This window comes from Amblyraja radiata, chromosome 1, assembly GCF_010909765.2.
Source record: "Amblyraja radiata isolate CabotCenter1 chromosome 1, sAmbRad1.1.pri, whole genome shotgun sequence".
Lineage (NCBI taxonomy): Eukaryota > Metazoa > Chordata > Chondrichthyes > Rajiformes > Rajidae > Amblyraja > Amblyraja radiata.
Window position 1 is genome coordinate 59,331,213 of NC_045956.1, and position 20,658 is coordinate 59,351,870.

Here is a 20,658-nt window from a genome sequence, read left to right on the forward strand (position 1 = left end):
TAAATTTGCCTATTATTTATCTTCCTACCCTTTTTCCTCTTTGCTATTTTATCGTTTTCCACTTGCATTCTTTCCTGGGGAATCTCGAAGCCTTCCCTCTTCTCTTTCCAGCCAAGCCTCCCACTTGGACTCGAGCCAGCACGTTTGCAGAAGCTTCTGACACGGGCCCCTTTGATGTGCGTTGCTTCTCCTCGGCACTGCAAGATGCCAGCGTTATGTCCTTACCCTGCAAGCCCTGCCTCTTGATGCCACCTCACCATCTGGCAGCTGTGGCACCAAACGTGCCAACAAAGGGCAGGTGACCACGGGATCCTCTTAGAGATTGTCATTCTTTGTCAGAATCCTCTGGGCTGAGTTCCATGTGCTGACTAAATATGATGACCGAGAAAGGAGGCACACAAAAAAAAGACGGTTGCCTCCACAACGCTGGCTGAGCCTCCACTCAATCTGACTGCAATAACATTCCAGACAAGAGTCCACACAAAACTGACAGCAATGCACAGTTTAGTTGAGTTTCGTTTATTGTCACGTGTACCAAGGTACAATTAAAAGCATTTTGTTGCGTGCTAACCAGTCAGTGAAAAAACTACACATGATTACAATCGAGCCGTCCACAGTGTACAGATACACAATGAAGGGAATAATGTTTAAGAAGGAACTGCAGATGCTGGAAAATCGAAGGTAGACAAAAATGCTGGAGAAACTCAGGGGGTGAGGCAGCATCTATGGAGCGAAGGAAATAGTCAATGTTTTGGGTCAAAACCCTTCTTCAGATGAAGGGAATAATGTTTAGTACAAGATAATGTCCAGTAAAGTCCGATTAAAGACAGTCCAAAGGTCTCCAATGAGAAAGATAGGAGGTCAGGACCGCTCTCTAGTTGGTGATAGGATGGTTCAGTTGCCTGATAACAGCTGGGAAGAAACTGTCCTTGAATCCCCGGGCTCAACCCCAGGATGGTGGGACTGTCATATGAGGAAAGATTGGAATGACGGGGTTTGTATTCCCTGGAATTTAGTAGGATGAGAGGGGATTTTATAGAAAAATATAAACTTATAAAAGGACTGGATGAGCTAGATGCAAGAAAAATGTTCCCAATGTTGGGGGAGTTCAGAATCAGGGGGGCACAGTCTAAGAATAAAGGGGAGGCCATTTAAAACTGAGATGAGAAAAAAAAAATGCATCCAGAGAGTTGTGAATTTGTGGAATTCTCTGCCACAGAAGGCAGTGGAGGCCAAATCACTGGATGAATTTAAAAGAGAAACAGCTCTAAGGGCCAGCGGAATGAAGGGATATGGGGAGAAGGCAGGCACGGGTTACTGATTGTGGATGATCAGCCATGATCACAATGAATGGCGGTGCTGGCTCGAAGGGCCAAATGGCCCCCTCCTGAGCCTATTTTCTGTTTCTATGTTTCTAATCTGGAGGTGTGCATTTTCACACTTCTGTACCTCTTGCCTGATGGGAGAGGGGAGAAGAGGGAGTGACCAGGGTGAGACCTCTTCTTGATTATACTGGTGGCCTTGCTGAGGCAGCATGAAGTGCAGATGGAGTCAGTGGAAGGGAGGTTGGTTTTGTAGGAGGATAAGTCTAGATTTGTTCACTACATTTGTAACATTTACACACATACTGTATATTTCTATGCCACGGATTACCAAAGAGCATATTAATCCTGCGGGTGAGGCAGCATCTATGGAGAGAAGGAATAGGCGATGTTTCGGGTCGAGACCCTTCTTCAGACTGATGTTGACCCGAAACGTCGCCTATTCCTTCTCTCCATAGATGCTGCCTCACCCGCTGAGTTTCTCCAGCATTTTCGTCTGCCTTCGATTTTTCCAGCACCTGCAGTTCCTTCTTAAACATAAACCTGCCGTTTCTATCAGATGGCTGCCGTGACTGTACAGGATCGGACACGTTCTGGTTTTTGGATCTAATTTACAGCATTTGCAATTTAAAACGCCACTTATGCATTTGCAGGCGGTTCCATAATCAACAGAGAAGCTTCTGTGTTTTTTTTTGGCTTCGGAATGTTACATTGTAGGAAGCAACCAGAGAACAAAATGAAAGTACTGTAGTCAGCTTATAAACTATCCCACCCAAGATTCACAGACTCTCCTGCTGTGAAAGGCAGCCACTGTTTTCGATTGAGAATCCACCTGTAGACAGGGCCTACTTGTGAGCATTTACAACACTGATGTTCCTCCACCTTGGTCAGTTCCGCAGCACATTTGCCTCAAGATAAAGTTTGCAAGAAGGAGGATGAGGGGTGATCTTACAGATGTGTACAAAATCATAAGCGGAACAGGTCAGGTAAACGCACAGAGTCCTTTATCCAGAGAAGGGTAATCAAGAACCAGAGGACATGGGTTTAAGGTGATGGGGGGAAAGAGGAGCCTGAGGGATAAAGTATTTACACACAGGGAGGTGGGTGTATGGAATGAGCTGCCGGAGGAGGCAGTTGAGGCAACATCATTTCACACCATTTAAGGCAATATCACAACATTTAAGAAACGTTTAGACAGCTAGATGGATAGGATATGTTTAGAGGGATATGGGCCAACGGCAGGCAGGTGGGTCTAGTGAAGATGGGACATGTTGGCCGGTGTGTTCAGGTTGGGCCATAGGGCCTACTTCCACGCTGTATGACTCTATGACTCTATAACATTTAACGTGATTTTGCAGAAACAAGGAACTGGTTTAACAAGGACAGAGAAAATGCTGGAGTAACTCAGCGGGACTTGTTCTCCACGGATGCTGCCCGACCCGCTGAGTTACTCCAGCATTTTATGTCTTTCCTTTTGTCATTTTGTATTTAGTGCTCTGGTCTCTGATAGAGCCATATGGTCATACAGCACAGATTCAGGCCATTCAGCCCAACTTGTTCAGTCCAACCAAGATGCTCAGATAGAGCAAATGCAAAGATACGGAGTGCAAAATCTGGTTCTCAGCATTGTAATGCCATTTGCATTATTGCCCCACTTTGCCCCTCAAAAACCCTTGAAACGTTGGAGAAACAAGGGTTTCAGATGTTAGTTTACAAAAAAAGATAAAGTGCTGGAGGAACTCAGCAGGACAGACAGCACCTCTGGAGGACATGCATGTGATGTTTTGTGTTGGGGCCTTTCTTCAGACTGATTGTGGTGAGGTGGGGAGAAAGCTGGAAGAGAGTTGGGGGCAGGACAAAGCCTGGCAAGTGATAGGTGGATACAGGTGAGAGAGGAGAACCCCCTTCACCTGTATCCACCTATCACTTTGTGTCTTTCCCCCCCCTCTAAATCTTTCCTATCCATATACCCGTCCAAGTGTCTTTTAAATGCTGTTATAGTATCTGCCTCAACTACCTCCTCTGGCAGCTTGTTCCATGCATCTATCACCCTCTGAATGAAAAGGTTTCCCCTCAGGATCTTATTAAGTCTTGCCTCACACACTTGAAACCTGTCCTCTGGTGTTTGATTCCCCTGACCTGGGTAAAAGACTCTGTGCATTCACCCTATCTATTCCCCTCAAGATTTTATACACACCTCTTTCACTGCTCAGGAACTCCCCAAATCTGACTGCTTGTAAATCCCAATTTCATCAATCCCTCACCGGAATGCCTTCAACTGTCTAAATCCAAATCTCTGCATATTCCACTATCAACCTTTCCAACTATCTATCTCCTCCTTTCAAATCTTTCTTACAAGTCTCACTGTCCTACCAGATTATTATACTTGTTAACGTTCTTACAATTTCTTGGGACACTTCACAGCGTTAGAGATTCAGATTTAGCCTTATTATTGTCACACGTACCAAGGTACAGTGAACACCTTTATTTTGTGCATTTTCCAAGCAAATCAGATATACTTTACTTTACCTTAGAGATACAGCATGAGAAGAGGCCCTTCAGCCCACATAGTCCAAGATAAAGATAAAGTTTATTTTATTGATCACATACACACCTAGGTGTAGTGAAATGCTTCTTGCCGTGCAGCACATAAAGAAAGAATACAAACATAACAATAATAAATAAATTTAAACATAAAAACATCCCCCCACAATGGTTCCCATTATGAGGGAAGGCACAGTGTCCAGTCCCCATCCCATGTCCACCCATAGTCGGGCCTATTGAGGCCTCCACAGTTGCCTTTAAGGAGGCCCGATGTTCCAGGCCGTTCTCGCCGGATGATGGTGCTCCGGCGTCGGAAGAATCCTCTCGGCGGCTTGGGAACCCTGGAATAAGCCTACCACCCATTCACACCCATTCTATATTAATCTACTTTCTCATCCACTCCTCACCCAGTGGGGACAATTTTACAGAGGGCCAATTAATCTACAAACCCGTACGTCTTTGGGGTGTGGGAGGAAACCAGGAGCACCCGAAACCGAAACCCAAACCCAAACCCACGTGGTCACAGGGAGAAAGCGCAAACACCACACAAAGAACAGCACCCATGGTAGGAATCAAAGTCGGGCCTCTGGCGTTATGAGGCAGCAGCTCTACCAGCTGTGCCACCATGTCACTCACAGTTGTTTCATTGCTATTTGTCAATGTTTGCGTCCTATCCCGTAACAAAACCCTGCTGTGGCAGCACCTGTGTCCTTCTTGGCCTCGGCAGGTCCCGAATTATCACCACGTCTATTTAAGATTCTTAATCCGTGCTTGAAACCCCTTTCAAGCCTCGCTGCTTCCACGCACTCCAGTGTCCCCCCCCCCCAGTTATGCCACCAAGCTGACAGCTTCTAACCTTCTAGTGGGGTTGCTCCAGCATTTAAAGTGAATGCTTGGCTTCTGTCCCCATTGCCACTCACCAGCTGCCTTGCTCCCTTTGACTTCCAGTGGTTCCAGGATTCTAGCGAGCCCGTCGACAGCCAATCCTTTACATATGATGAGTTGCATCACGCTGCCCGTAGAGGCTGACTTCATTTAGCATCCAGGATGCCCATAGTTCTTCTCAACAAGGCCTCTCGCTGGCTTCCTGGAACCACATCAATTTTCTTCCCCCTATGCCAGCTAAAGCTCGGAGAAATACATCTAATCCCACACGGCACGGGATCTCCACTCTACCCCATCGCACCATGGAGAATGCATACGTCCTTCAACAGGTGCTACTGAGCTGACAAGTCAAACGGTTTCCCTGCAGTTACAGTGAGCGCTAATCCACAGACTTGGAATGTGCCATCCCCCCCCCCACACCCCCCTCCCCCCCTCCCGCCTTCTGTCCCACCCCCCATCCTCATTCTTTGCGACCACAGTCTGAACGTTGGAATTGGCATTAATGAAGCGATTAATAGGACAGATCCTTTAATCTGCTCGCAGACTTTGATGGGCAGGCGATGAGCACACAGCTGTAAAAATTGAGCCACTTCCAATCTTCCCTTTGTGACCTTGGCAGCAAGTCTGTCGAGGGGTTCAAGTTCTGAGAGACATGTCAATGTGGTGGTGACCAGCTGTTTGCTGGGATGGAGAGGTGAATGCAGTTGTGATCACTGCTGATGCACTTAGCCTTGGCATCGAGGAGGTGGATTTCATGGTCTGCAAATGACACAGAGATCAAAAATACAGCAAAGACTGAGAAGCATGGTGACTGCGGAAGCCACAGGCTGACGGGAGACTTGTGCAGACACGTGTTTAGGCTTTAGAATCACAGCGTGGAAACAGGCCCTTCGCCCCACAGAGTCCACGCCGACCAGCGATCCCCCCATACAGTGGCACTCTCCTACACACTAGGGACCATTTAACATTTGCCAAAGCCAATTAACATTGGAGTGTGGGATGAAACCGGAGCACCCGGAGAAAACTCAAGCGGTCACAGGTAGAACGTACAAACTCCGTACAGACAGCACCCGTGGTCAGGATCGAACCCAGGTCTCTGGCGCTGTAAGGCAGCAACTCTACCACTGCACCACCTTTCGCTGTGGCAGAAATGAATGCAGTGAAATGTAACAAAATATGCCAGGAGGAAGATATGGTTCACTTTCATGCATGTCATAGGAGCAGAAAGGCCATTCGGCCCATCCAATCTACTCCATCATTCAATCATGGCTGATCCATCTTTCCCTCTCAACCCCATTCCCCTGCCTTTTCCCCATAACCCTTGACATCCTTACTAAGCAAGAGTTGTCAATCTCTGCCTTAAAAATACTCAATCACTTGTAGCATTTGGTTTCCTCGAAACCAAAAGCGGTAGCGTTCTTGCCTTACAGCGCCGTAGACCCGGGTTTGATCCTGACACAGGTACGATCTGTACGGGGTTTGTACGTTCTCCCTGTGATCGCTTGGGTTTTCTCCGGGTGCTTCGGTTTCCTCCCATATTCCAAAGACGTACAGGTTTGTAGGTTAATTGGCTTTGGTAAGTTGTAAAATTGTCCCTGGTATGTAGGATGATGTTAGTGTATGGGGCGATCACTGGTTGGTGAGGTCTTGGTGGACTGAAGGGGCTGTTTCCGCACTGTATCTCTAAAGCCTAAAGACTTGGCCTGTACAGCCATCTGTGGCAATGAATTCCACAGATTCACCACCTACTAACTAAATAAATTCCTCCTCATTTGCTTTCTAAAGGCAGGATCCAAAGTAGGACTGGCAGGTGAGAGATGAGATCGGTGTGAAAGGTGATGAAAGAAAGTTCAGTGTTTAGAATAGGCAGGAGCACAGCAGGGGTACTGACCTCCCCACCATCAAAGCAGGGATCTACAGGAGTCACTGCTTCAAAACGGCAGCCAACATCATCAGAGACCCACACCACCCTGGCCACACTCTCATTTCATTCCTGCCATCAGGAAGATGAAACCATGAACGTATCTAACCTCCAGGTTCAGAAACAACCTTCTTCTATACAACTATCAGGCTATTAAGCATATAACCTCCAAATAGGCGGAACTACATTAACTTAGGAACATTGTCTTTGTCTTTGAACCATTATTGTTTGTTATGCATCTTACACACACACATTGAGACATGCCAGGCAAGGCAGATGAACTCAGCATGAATAGCTACGTGTTGATAGCTAGGACTGAGAAGTTGTAGCCATTACAGAAACCTGGCAAAGAGAGGGACATAACTGTCAGTATAAGGTTGCTGTCAAGGTACAGATGCCACATGAAAGGTAGAGGTGGGAGAAAAGCTGCCACATCAAAATTGAAATTCCCATTATCACAATGGCCACCATAATTTTGCCCTCACAACCCACCCCACCCTTCAGCATCAAACCTCGCTCTCAATCTGTGGTTCACTTCATTTCAACAATAAGGTAACAAAATGGTTTCATTCCTTAAGCTGATTCTGACTGTAAGTAAGTACAGATTTTTTTTACACAAAGGGTGGTAGGTATATGGAACATGCTGCTGGAGGAGGCAATTGAAGCAGGTACAATCACATTGTATAAATCACGCTTGAACAGGTATATGGATAGGATAGGTTTGGTTAGATATCGGCCAAATGCAGACAGGTGGGACATGCATAAATGGGGCAGGTTGGTTGGCGTGGGCTTTGGGCTGAGGGCCTGTTTCCTCACTGTGTATCTCTTTGTCTCTCTGTGAACCGCTTCGTACAAAATACGTACCAAAAAAAATGACTCGATATAGTCACCAGTATTTGTAATAAATGACTAATAAGAAAGAATCATTTTGGAAAGCAGATAGAAAGAGCGGAAAGCAAAGAGAGGAAACTAGTTCTGTCATCGGCAAGAAGGAATGAGTTTATATAAATTAACTGCTATCTTTTTTCTTTGCTCAGGTTTACTCCATCTGCCTTTAGACTTTAGATTTCAGCTATAGTGCGGAAACACCGAGCATGCCAACCAGCATACACTAGCACTATCCTACACACCTGGGACAAATTACAATGCCAATTAACCTGCAAACCTATACGTCTTTGGAGTGTGGGCGAAACCAGGGCACCTGGAGAAAACCCATGCGGTTACAGGGAGAATGTATAAAGTCTGTACAGACAGCATCTGTAGTCAGGATCGAACCCTAGTCTCTGCCGCTGTAAGGCAGCAACTCTACCGCTGCACCACCATGCTGCCCTGCCAACTTTTTCCCCTTTGCCCACGTTATTGCTCACCTGCCCTACTCTCTTTCTTTGTACCTCAGTGCCGGTATTTATCTTGTTCTAACAATTCTGCTTTTATTGAAGAAACTGGAGAAAATGGAAGCTTTGCATTTGCTTGGCCCCAAAATAGAGTCTTGAGTTCATGACAATTTTGTTCAGGAAACGAAAACGAAAATGACTGTTCACAATTTTGCTTTGAACTTGCTGAGGCTTTGGTCATGATACCTGTTGCCCCAAACTATCAATGTTCCCTCTTAGAAAATTATCCAAATTTAAATGTGCTTTTTCCAGGTGCCATGGCAATGCCTCACTCAGTCAGAATCTTTTCTTTAAAATACGCTATTTTTAGCAAGGTGTAACATTTCACAAGGAAAAAAAGGCTTTGAATGCACTTTGAGTTATACAATGTACAAAGAGAGCTGACCAAGGTTGCCAAGTAACTACTTCCCTCCACACCCACCAAGCTCTCCGCCGCAGCTTTATTAATCCTCCTGTTCATTTGAAATCTTCTGTATGATAAACCACTGTAAAATAACCTTTTGCTATATGTTTAGATCATTAAGACATCCTTGTCACGTAGAGATCGCCGGACCACTCCCTGTTAGCGGATAGAGTGTTGCAACATGCAATAATCATGCCGGTTCTCCCTTGTAGTTTACCCACACAGTAGCGGCTCTATACAGATATGGTTTCAGATGTAAGCGCGAGCTATTGAGTTAGGTACAGTATTTGGGGCTTTGTTCCTCCAAAGTTCTTTGAACGTCCTATTCCCCGCTTTTCCCTCGGGATGGTGTCTCTCAGATAACTAGTGGGTGGAGGAGGCGATTCGCTTGGTTCAAACAGACAGACGTATCGCTTTCAGATTATTCACTGTGCCAATCCACCCCCCACCCCTCCCCAGCTCCCCAATTAGAACAACATGCCTGACCCCATGCCTTCCCACAGAGATAAGGACCAAGATTTCAAGATGCGTCACTGCATCTAATGCTGGGAAAACGTCGATTGAAGACATTGTATTTTAATAAGACACAGAACGCTGGAGGAACTCAGGGGGTCAGGCAGCATCTCTGGAAAAAAGGAATAGGTGATGTTTCAGGTCGAGACTCTTCTTCAGACTAAAATCAGGAGTCTGAAGAAGGGCCTCGACCAAAAACGTCACCTATTCCTTTTCTCCAGAGATGTTGCCTGACCTGCTGAGTTACTCCAGCATTTTGTGTCTATCTTCAGTGTAAAACAGGATCTGCAGTTCCTTCCTACACGTTATACATTAGTAAGATGGGTGTGATATAACATTGGCCTATTGATTCCCATGCTTCCACTGTGATAAGCCGATTTGTATAACGAAAAGGCTGCAGAAAGCGCTGACCGTTTAAAGTGTAGTGGTGGAGCGTATTGCTGTTGCAATTGATGTTTAAACCAAAGATCATAGGCCAAAGATATATAATCTTTGGTTTAAACAGTCTGCCGAGGTGTCTACGTCTGTCTATAAAACACCATGACAGCATGTGAATGAAGACCCTGGAGGGCGGGCATCAATGCCACAAAATGGTCCACACAACAGCAACACGTTCCCCATCCCAATAGCCAGAGACAACTTCACCCATGGAAGTTGTGGGAGGGTCTGCCTGTCCACGAGAGGACCCGACGATGGGCAGCTGAGGATGGGTCAGCACGAGTGCCAGAAGTCAGTCGAGGACGCGCAGCCGAGAACAAAGAGGGACCCGGAGTGGGGAAGACGCCGAGAATGAAGAGGGGACCCGGCGTGTCATTGATTCATTCATTAATACCCCTCCATTCCCTACATATCCATGCCTCTAAAATGCCACCACCATTTCCGCCTCAACCACCACTTCTGGCAGCGCTTGCTCGAACTCATCATCATCGGCGGCCACTTGAAACGAGTATGAATGTCCTCTCATGGAGGTCGCCTGTGCGTGACTTTGTGTTTAACGTGGGGTGACTGGTGCACAGACAGCCACCGCATGGTCCTTGACAAATCTGGGTCAGGATCCAGTGGCATGGAATCCAAGACGACCGGGGACCCTTTTCTGCTGCTGCCTTCATCCGACTTCCCAGCCGTTGTGACGCTCCACTAAAGTCAGCCATCATCCTCCGCCTGTTCCACCGTTGAGGTCTTGGTTGGTTTGCTCTTTGTCAGGGACCTGCCCCTGGACCTTACCGCCATGGGTGACCCAAACAGAAGCATAGCTCCTGACGGCATCGCTCACAGGATCTCAGGTCCACACAAGCTTCTCCACCACGACAAAGGTGACAATCCACAGAGAACTCAACACCCGCTACGTGCAAAACTCTCCTTAACTGCCTTTGTTATATATATAAAACATATATATTGCGTGTACTATTTTTACAGGCCTGTTAAGTTGCTGCAAGTAAAAATTGCATTGTTCCACTGTAGGTACATATGACAATTAAACACTCCTTTGATTCCCTTGACTCTTGACATAACTACTATCCACAACCGTTGACACCTTTGACACCAAGAAAGAGTCTTTCTTTGTGGTTAACAGAGAGCAGCCTGTGCACAAAATCCAGCTGGCTTTACTATGACAAATATTTAAAGTTTACTTAATCTCCCATGTTAGATATAATAGACACGAAGAACAATAGACTAGAAAAAGTGGCTCTGTTTGTCTTGAATGGAGAGCTGTCTCTCGTCTCAATAGACTCCCACGCCAGTGAAGTGACTCTCCCAGAGCAAGTAGCTGAATGCACCGACAGAACAACTGCAATTGACCACTAGCATAAGCGAGTGTGAGGAGAACCAGCGGATGGATGGCCAGGGTGTGGGGTCCGACCCGATATGTCACCTATTTATTTTCTCCAGAGATGCTGCCCAGCCCACTGAGTTACTCCAGTACCTTGTGTCTCTCTCGTGGGGGGCTATGTCAGAGAGAGAAGTGGTTACAGGGAAATGTGGATACAAGGAACTGCAGATGCTGGTTTACAAAAAATATATATATATATACCAAGTACTGGAGTAACTCGGCAGGTCAAGCAGCATCTCAAGAGAACATGGAGAGGTGACGTTTAGGGTCGGGCCCTTCTTCAGACTGACATCCAGAGATGCTGGCTGAATTACTCCATCACTTTGTGGGAATGAAGAAGGGTCCCATCCCAAAACATCACCCACCCATGTTCTCCAGAGATGCTTCCGTATCCATTGAACTGGTATCCACTAAACTTCCTGCACTTTGCGATTTTTCTAAAAGGCAAATGTTGGACAATGTGTCTGATAGGGTTGATCTGATTGCCAGCATGGACTTGATGGGCTGAAAGGCCTATCTGCATGCTGTCATGAAATATTGAAAGCGATGCCTCATGTACATATTTTGGCATGTGAGGGATAAAACTGAATAAATGTGGTGGAGAATTACAGACCTAGAACCATGCATAGCTCAAAAGAAAATATAATTTGTCAAAACGATTAATATTGAAGAAATAAATGGACATGATGGTAAATCCCCATGATCATAGAAACGTAGAAAATACAGTATGAGCAGGAGTAGGCCATTCGGCCCTTCGAGCCAGCACCGCCATTCAATATAATCATGGCTGATCATTCAAAATCAGTACGCGTTCTTGCTTTTTCCCCATATCCCTTGATTCCGTTCTATGAACTATGAACCGGAATCCTAGGTTGTTTGTACGTAAGAAGCAGGAATCGGCTACCCAAGCCTGCCTGCCATTCAATATGATCATGGCTGATCTGCCATAGGCCTCATCTCCTCTTCTGTACAATCCCCCAGAGTCCTTAATTCTCCAATCTTTCAAAAATGCTTCAACTTGCTCTTTAAATATCCTAATGATTCAGCCTCCACAACCTTAGGGTGGAGAATTCCAGAGATTCACCACCCTCAGTGAGAAGAAATTCCTATGCACCTTATTTTTAATCTGATAATTGTGTCTCCTTATTCATTTTTCTCCCACTCAGGAAACATGTCAAGGATTCAAGGGCCCTTGCCCTTGCATCTTTGTATCCCTTCATTATCACCTCTTCCCCAGCCAACAATGGGTCTTTATGGGCTCCACCCTTCCTTGGTCATCTGTTGCCTGCCCTGCTTTGTTCTGACCTTTTCTTACCTCCAGTTCCATCACCTCTACTTTAAGTCTGAAGAAAGGTCCCGACCTGAAACGTCACCCATCCCTTTTCTCCAGAGATGCTGCCTGACCCACTGAGTTACTCCAGCACTGTGTCTATGTCGGTTCAAGGGTTGGACATTCAGGAGACAGATGAGTAGAAATGTATTCACAAGAGTCAAGAGAGTTTTATTGTCATGCTAGTTCGCATGGGAGGGCTGGTCCCCCAACGCAATATTCCACCTCTCCACCAATTTCAATATTGGTGGCCAGTGGGGGGCTTTCTGGATCACTAGTACGGGTGTTGTGGGCCGAAGGGGCTGGTTTCCAGAGGGCTAGTATGGACATTGTGGGCCGAATGGGTTCTTGGGCTGGCAGCTCAGTCACTCAGGCCTGATAGGCTGGCAGCTCAGACACTCAGGCCTGGTGGGCTGGCAGCTCAGTCACTCAGACCTGGTGGGCTTGCAGCTTATTCACTCAGGGCTGGTGGGCTGGCAGTTCACTCACGGCTATTCCTTGAAATTCCATTTCAAGCAGAGTGCAGGCCACCAAATCAATTTCATACCATTTCAAGCAGAGTGCAGGACACCAAATTCAAATGCAATTTCATACAATTTCAAGCAGAGTGCAGGCCACCAAATTCAAATGCAATTTCATACCATTTCAAGCAGTGTATAGGCCACCAAATTCAAATACAATTTCATACCAATTCAAGCAGAGTGCAGGCCATCAAATTCAAATGCAAATTCATACAATTATTGGGCTTTATACTCCTGGCCTCCCGGAAAGGGCATCACCTTCATCATGGTGATTGACAGGCGAGAGGATCAATCAGCTGATCTCAAGATTTTTTAAACATTCATAACTTTTTTATTTTTCAGCGATCGGAAAAATCCTTGGGGCTGCCTCAGCGGAGGAGGACTGTGAGCAAGATAGCCAAAAATCATAGCGATATATGGTAGCGTTTTTTCTAAAATCAATATACAGTGCAGACAGGAAGTTGTCAAGATGAGACTTTTAGTAATATAGATATTCCAGACAGAAGAATGAAAATCTTACTTATGTATATATATATATATATATATATATATAGATAGTTAGATAGATATATATAGATATATATATATATATATATATATATAGATATATATATATATATATATATATATATATATATATATATATATATATATATTTGTGGGTATATATATATATATATATATATATATATAGGCACAAAATGCTGGAGTAACTCAGTAACTGGAGTAACTCAGCGGGGGAGGCAGCTTCTCTGGAAAGAAGGAATGGGCGACGATTCGGGTCGAGATTCTTCCTCTCCAGAGATGCTGCCTCACCCGCTGAGTGACTCCAGCATTTTGTGTCTCCCTTCGATTTAAACCAGCATCTGCATTTCTTTCTTACACAGTATATATTTATATATACAGTAGACCAAGTGCAGACCAGTTGGGTCTGCTCCCAAATACACCCGTTCCCTACCCGTCACCCCCAATTGCACTTGCCCTGCATGTTGCAATAGCAATTCGCCCTACGAGATGAAAAGCTCAGAGTGTTCCTGTGTCACAACATTGGATAAAAGTGTGTTGGAATGATTTTAACAGTAAAAACCTTGTGAAAGTTGGGATTTTTAAAGCTTTAATCGCGAATAACGTAAAATATAGGATGAAATCTTCAGTGAAGCTGGTCACTGCTAGCCGAGCCATTGTGGCATCATCAGTTGAAGTGGTAGTTTAAAATTCAAAGTATTTCGATTTTTTTAAACTTGAATCAGTAATAAGTCGAGAAATAAAGCTTAAAATGTTCAGTGAATGTGATTTCTGTCTAGAGGGGAAAAATGTGAATCAGAATATGTAAAAACCTTGTGAAAATTGGCATGTTTAAAGCTTTAATCGCGGATAACGTGAAATGTAGGTTGAAATCTTCAGTGAAGCTGATCACTGCTAGCCGAGCCATTGTGATGTCATCAGTGAAAGCTGGTCGTTTTCAATTCAAAGTCTTTTGATGTTTTTAAACTTTTAATTTACTTTTAATCCAGTAATAAGTCGAGAAATAAAGCATAAAATGTTCAGTGAAGGTGTTCTCGGCCTCGATGGCAAAAATGTCAATCAGAATATATAGAAATGTAATAGTTACCGCGTAGTATTTTTGCGAAGATGTAAAGACAACCACATATACACACACATATACACATGTACAAGATCAGACTTTTAATAAGTACTAGACCAAGTGCTTATATATATATATGTATGTATAATTATGTGCGTGTGTACATAAAAACAAGCAAGCAATAATAGTGCAAAAAGACAAAGACAGTACCAATACCCTCTAGTCTGTATACTTCAGAGCTTCTTTGGAGGTTGTAGTGTTTAATAACATGATGGTTGTAGGGAAGAAGTTGTTCCTGAACCTGAATGTTACAGCCTTTAAGCTCTTATATCTTCTTCCCGATGGCAGGAGTGAGATGAGAGTGTGGTCTGGGTGGTGTCGGTCTCTGATAATGCCGGCTGCGTTTCTGAGGCAGCGACTATCCCTTCGATGGCGGGGAAGTCAGAACCCGTGATGGACTGGGCAGCATTCACCACCTTTTGCCGGAGAATGATTTTAAAATCATTGGGATTATTCCCCCAGGGAAGCTCTGGAAGAAAATGTTGATGAGGTAAAAGGTGCGGCATGATCTTACTTAATGGCAAGACAGGCATTTGGATTCAAAATGCCTTCTGTTCCTGTATCTTATGTTCTTGTGCCTGCCCATCCTGTGCATGTGTGTGCAAGCCTGCATCGATGAGTGTCCATGCACATCTGTGTGCACATCAGCATGCACGAATGGCATGTTTTTTATTCAATTCTCTGGCGATCATAAGTGCAAACCCTTTGCCATTGTCTGGAAATGAAATGCAATCTTGCGTTCCGACGAGTTGTAAAACTGCTTGTAAGTTGTGGCCTAATGCTTTCAGGTCAGATGTTTATCAGTGTGACTGCAGTGATGAGACATGATGTTAAAGGCAAAGGCAACTGTTAGCCTGTACGGTAAAGTCAATGAGTCAACACACCTCGAACGCCGATTGAATTTATAGCTGACAACTACTAGAACTGATTAACTCCCTGAACTCAGTTATAAAGGAGAATGTTTGCTCAGCTGCCGGCCTATAGATAATAGAAATAAGTAAATATTAGAAAACATTGCTGCTATTTCAGGACAAATTTAAATTTATGAGGCGATGTAGAATAAACCTTGATCTGGCTCCAACATTATCAAGATAAGCAAACTCCGATCAATAGGCTGGGATTTTTATTTATCAATATAAAATGCACAGTGAATATCATTGTAAACGTGCCCCTGAAGGCAGCAGCAGTTCTGCAAACTGCTTATTAGCATTGTGGCGAGGGCAGAGCCAAGCAGTAATCCCATATTCAGTCTGTGGACTGAGATGAGCTAGCTAGTTGCAGCCAGAACAGCAACTGGTTACAATTGGTCTTGCAGATGCTAAACTATCCAGTGTTTCCATTGGATTCTCTCAGGATTTGTACTGTAAATGTGCGCATAAGGTTCAAGAATAGCTTCTTCCCAACAACCACCAGGCTTAGTTTAGTTCAGTTTAGAGATAAAACGTGGAAACAGGCCCTTCGGCCCACCAAGACGGCATTGACTAACGATCACCCATACACTCTAGGAGTCTATCCTACACTCTAGGGACAACTTACCAAAGCCAATTAACCTACAATCCCGCATGTGTTTGGAGTGCGAGAGGAAACTGCAGCTCCCGGAGGAAACCCACGCGGTCACAGGGAGAATGTGCAAACTCCGTACAGACAGCACTCGTAGTCCGGATCGAACCTGTGTCTCTGGCACTGTAGGGCAGCAGCTACCACTGCGCCATAGTACCGCCCAATCACTAGTATTGTGGCTATTACTTTATTGAATTTTCGTTTTTTGATATATTAAGAGAGTCAGGAGTGTTTTATTGTCATATGCCCTGAAACAGAACAATGAAATTCTTCCATGCAGCAGCACAACAGGTTGGATACACAGTAAACATGCATGCGTATTTTGCTTACAGGCCTTTTCTTATTCTGTTGTTGGCACATATAACAATTAAACAGTCTTAAATATTATATATGCGCAGGCATGTATATGCGTGCCTGTGCATATGTACAGGTTAGTGTGTGTTATATGTGCATATGTAAGTATTAGCTATAACATCAAAGTAGATTAGTAGACCACTTCTGTTGGGCAAAAGATACAAAAACCTGAAAGCACATACCACCCGGTTCAGGAACGGCTTCTTCTCTGCTGTTTAGAGTTCCGTTTAGCTTAGAGATACAGCATGGAAACAGGCCCTCTGCCCACTGAGTCACGCCAACCATCAATCATCCCTTCACACTAGTCCTATGTTATCCCACTTTCTAATCCCCTCCTTACACACACGGGGGCAGTTCACTGGTCAATTAACTTACAAACCCGCATGTCTTTGGGATGTTGGAGGAAGCCAGAGAACCCAGAGGAAACACACTCGGTCACAGGGAGAGCGTGCAAACTCCAGAGAGAGAGCACCTGTAGTCAGGATCGAACCCGGGTCTCTGGCACTGAGGCAGCAACTCTACAGGCCATGGCACTGTATCACTACTGGACGGTCCTCTCTTAAGCCAAGGGTGTGGTTGTGATCTCCCATCATCCTCATTGCAGATCTCACACTATTTTAACCTTCACTTTCTCTGTAGCTATATCGTACAGTGTTATAAAACTATAATACTGCAACACCATCTGGTATTATTCTCTTTGCTTCTCTTACCTTGTTATGTATGATAGTGCTCATGTACAGTATGATTTAACTAGACAGCATGCAAACAAAGCTTTTCACTGTATCATGGTGCACAAGGCAATAATAAACCAAAACAAAATCCCACTTTTGCCTCCACTCCCTATACACTGGGGAGAATTTACAAAGAACAAATCCCTCAGTCTGAAGGAGCATCCCAACTCGAAAGGTCACCCGGCTGTTTTCTCCAGTGATGCTCTCTGACCCGTTGAGTTACTCCAGCACTTAGTGTCTTTATGTGCATATGTGAATATGTCTATTGTCTATCGTCTATCTTTGGTATAAACCAGCATCTGCAGATCCTTTCCCCACACACCATCTCTAATGTTCCTGACTCCTCCAAGCATCAGGATGAAGTGGTGTATATTTGTTTGTTGGGCCTCAGATTTGACTCCATGGTCCAGAAAATCTAATGCTTAGTTTAATTTAGTTTAGAGATACAGCGTGGAAACGGGTAGTTTGGCCCACCGTCCGTGCTGACCAGTGATCGTTAGTTCTATCCTACGCACACAGAGATAATTTACAAAACCCAATTAAGACACAATCCCACACACCTTTGATATGTGGGAGGAAACCGGAGCACCCGGAGAAAGCCAATGCGATCACAGGGACAACAAACTAAACTAAAACAAAATATCTTGCTTACCTGCAGAATTACTTTTTGTCAGATTCTCTAATTTGTCATTACAAAGTTCGTGGAATCTTATAAATTACACACTCCCTCCAACATATAATGAAATTGTGAAAAGTTAATTGAGCATCTGCAGAACTTTATTGTAGAAGAGATCCAAATATTAAAAGGTATTTGGCAAAGGTTCAATGATTAATAGTGCTTTATTACCACATGTACAAATGCACAGTGATATTCTTTTCTTTTGCATACAGTTAGTAAAGTATTTTACTGAAGCCATATCCAACCACAAACCCCAATTAGCAACGTGTACAGTAATAGTCCACAGCGACCACGTGCAGGTCGGCAGGTTTTGGCGCCATTTACAAAGTCCAGTCCAGTCCAGTCCATGCGCTCAGTCTCCTGGAGCAGTGCCCAATCCAGGCAAACCCCAGGCTGCTGCAGGGCCTCCAGCGAACTGTCGTCACTCTTCAGCCTTTGTGCCCTAGGGCCTCCCGTAGCCGACCTTGAAGGAGCAGGACATAATGACACAGGGTCACTTTCCTACTGGCCCTTGCTCCTCACGTCCGACATTGCCGTCTCTCTCCTCTCCAGTTCTCCGGTCTTTGTGAACGAGCAGGGATCGGGCTCAGTGGCTTCCCCCCCCTACAGGCAATGACTCACTAGACTTATTGCGTCCAGCCGCACGGCTTGTCGGTTTTGTCCCAAGCAGCCCACCGGGACCAGTTCAATGGTTCACTGGTACTGTATCGTCATATGTACGAGCTACAGTGTAATTCCTCTTTTGCATATACTATGATTCGTTAAAAATACCATACCATACATAAGCACAATGATACCCAAGTACAAGAGTATAAGAATAGTCGATTACACCGAGACAATACGCAAGAGTGCCATGTTTCCAGCACCATCTTGTATCATTCACGTTTCAAAGTTGTTTGAAATGTAGTCTTAACCTGGGCAGAAAGCCCCATTGTCCTGGCGCCAGCACTGGGTCAGAGTTGCAGGGGTCAGCCTTGCCTGGCAAAGTTGTTGATGTCTTCCACCACTGCTCCGCCGCTTCTTGCCGCGTCCGATCTGCGCGCTCGTACGACCTTTGAGGGGCCTCCAGCGGCGCCTGATCCAATTGATCCCGTCACTCCTGCAGCAGGGCCTCCAGCGACCCACGCCTCTGGCACATTGACCTGGACGTGACAAGTACCCGTTCATAGGCAAAACAAACAATATATGTTCGAAGAGAAACTGCAAATGCTAGAATTTGGAGTAAAACAGAAAGTATTAAAGCAACTCTGCGTCTAGTAGCATCTCCGGAGGGAATGGACAGGTGATTTTTCAGATCGGGACGCTTCTTCCCACTGGCATGTGATTAAAAGTGCCAATGAGTGTTGCAAAATGAATTCCAAAGGACAAGAAAACTCCTTTGTAGAAACACAAGGAACTACAGATGCTGGTTTAATCAGGCATCTGCAGAAACTTATTGTAGGGGACATCCATATATTAAAAGGTATCTGTCAAATATTCAATGATCAATGGTGCTTTATCATCACATCTACAAGTGCACAGTGACATTTTTTTTGCATACATTTCAGTAAAGTATACCATACCTATGCACAATCCCCAATTAGCAAAGTGTACAGAAATGCAGATGCTAGTTTACCAAAAAAAAAAACAAAGTGCTGGAGGAACACAGCGGGTCAGGCAGCATCTCTGGTGGACATGGGTAGGTGACGTTTCGGGTCAGGACCCTTTTTCAAAACTCCTTTCAGTTCAGTTCAGTTCAGTTTAGTTTATTGTCATGTGTCCCGAGGTACAGTGAAAAGCTTTTGTTGCGTGTTTTCCAGTCAGCAGAAAGTCAATACATGATTACAATCGAGCCATTTACAGTGTATCAATTAATACATGATAAGGGAATAACGTTTAGTGCAAGGTAAAGCCAGCAAAGTCCGATCAAGGATAGTTCAAGGGTCACCAAGAGGTAGAGGGCAGTTCAGCACTAATCGCTGGTTGTACATTCCAGATCTATTCAGATTTCTATGTACATACCAAATAGTATATATGCTGTAAAATATCTTTGTATCTAAAAATAGATAAAACTAATGAAGGGAGGGCAGAGTTTTATTGAAGTGGGTGCCTTGAAAAGAAAACAGATAATAAAGCATCATGTCACGTTATAAAGCTTTCGTTTGCAATGAACTACCAGTCTATTAAAATGTCCCATAAGAAAGGTTAAGCAGGAAGACACAAGCCGATGACTGTTCACCTACTAACTAAATACACTCTCTGTCATTTGTGAGGAGATTATTGCGGTTCTGTGTGTTTCTTCAGCATCGCAGTACGTTTAGGTGTACAGTATAGTCTTTCTGCTTTTGTTTTGCAAAGCCATTGCTGTCAACAAGTGTTACAGTGTGTTCAATGCACTGAGTTTACTGTCCTCGAAGGAGATTCATGTTTCACCTTGGTGCTTAGTGATGGGTAAAAAGGGAAGGGGCAGTCATGTGCCATCTTTTTTTACATAACCCCGTTACCATAGGGACAGTCGCTATTAGTAGGTGGTGTCCTTTTCATCACGGCCTAAAGTTCTAATAATTCTAAAGGATAAAACAGAACGCTGTAACCTTATCTGACTTGATCTATCACATGAAGCAATTTCTCAGAAACATGATCAGTATTTGAGACAACAACCTTTTTTGGGGAAAAAAGGCTTTGAAAAATCTATTCATTTTTGCAGACTGATAATTTTATAATAATGAGTCATAAAAACTGAGAAAGAAACAGCATCCGCTCGCTTCAGTCAAGTCCAAATTGTGAAAAGATGACAATGCTCGTTGACAGAAATCTGGTCAATGCAAAGTTGCAACACACCATAAAGCGCATTACTAAAGCCAGGTGTAGCCCTGGTATTAATGGTTTGTGCTTGTCACATCTTTGTGCTGGAGTTGACTTTTGCGTGTAGTTCACCTTTTATGTATGACATTGTCATACTGACATTTCCCATCTGAAGCAGACTGTGAAATATTAATCAAAGGATCTGAAATGGCATCCACTGAGTTAAGAGTATTTAATTGTC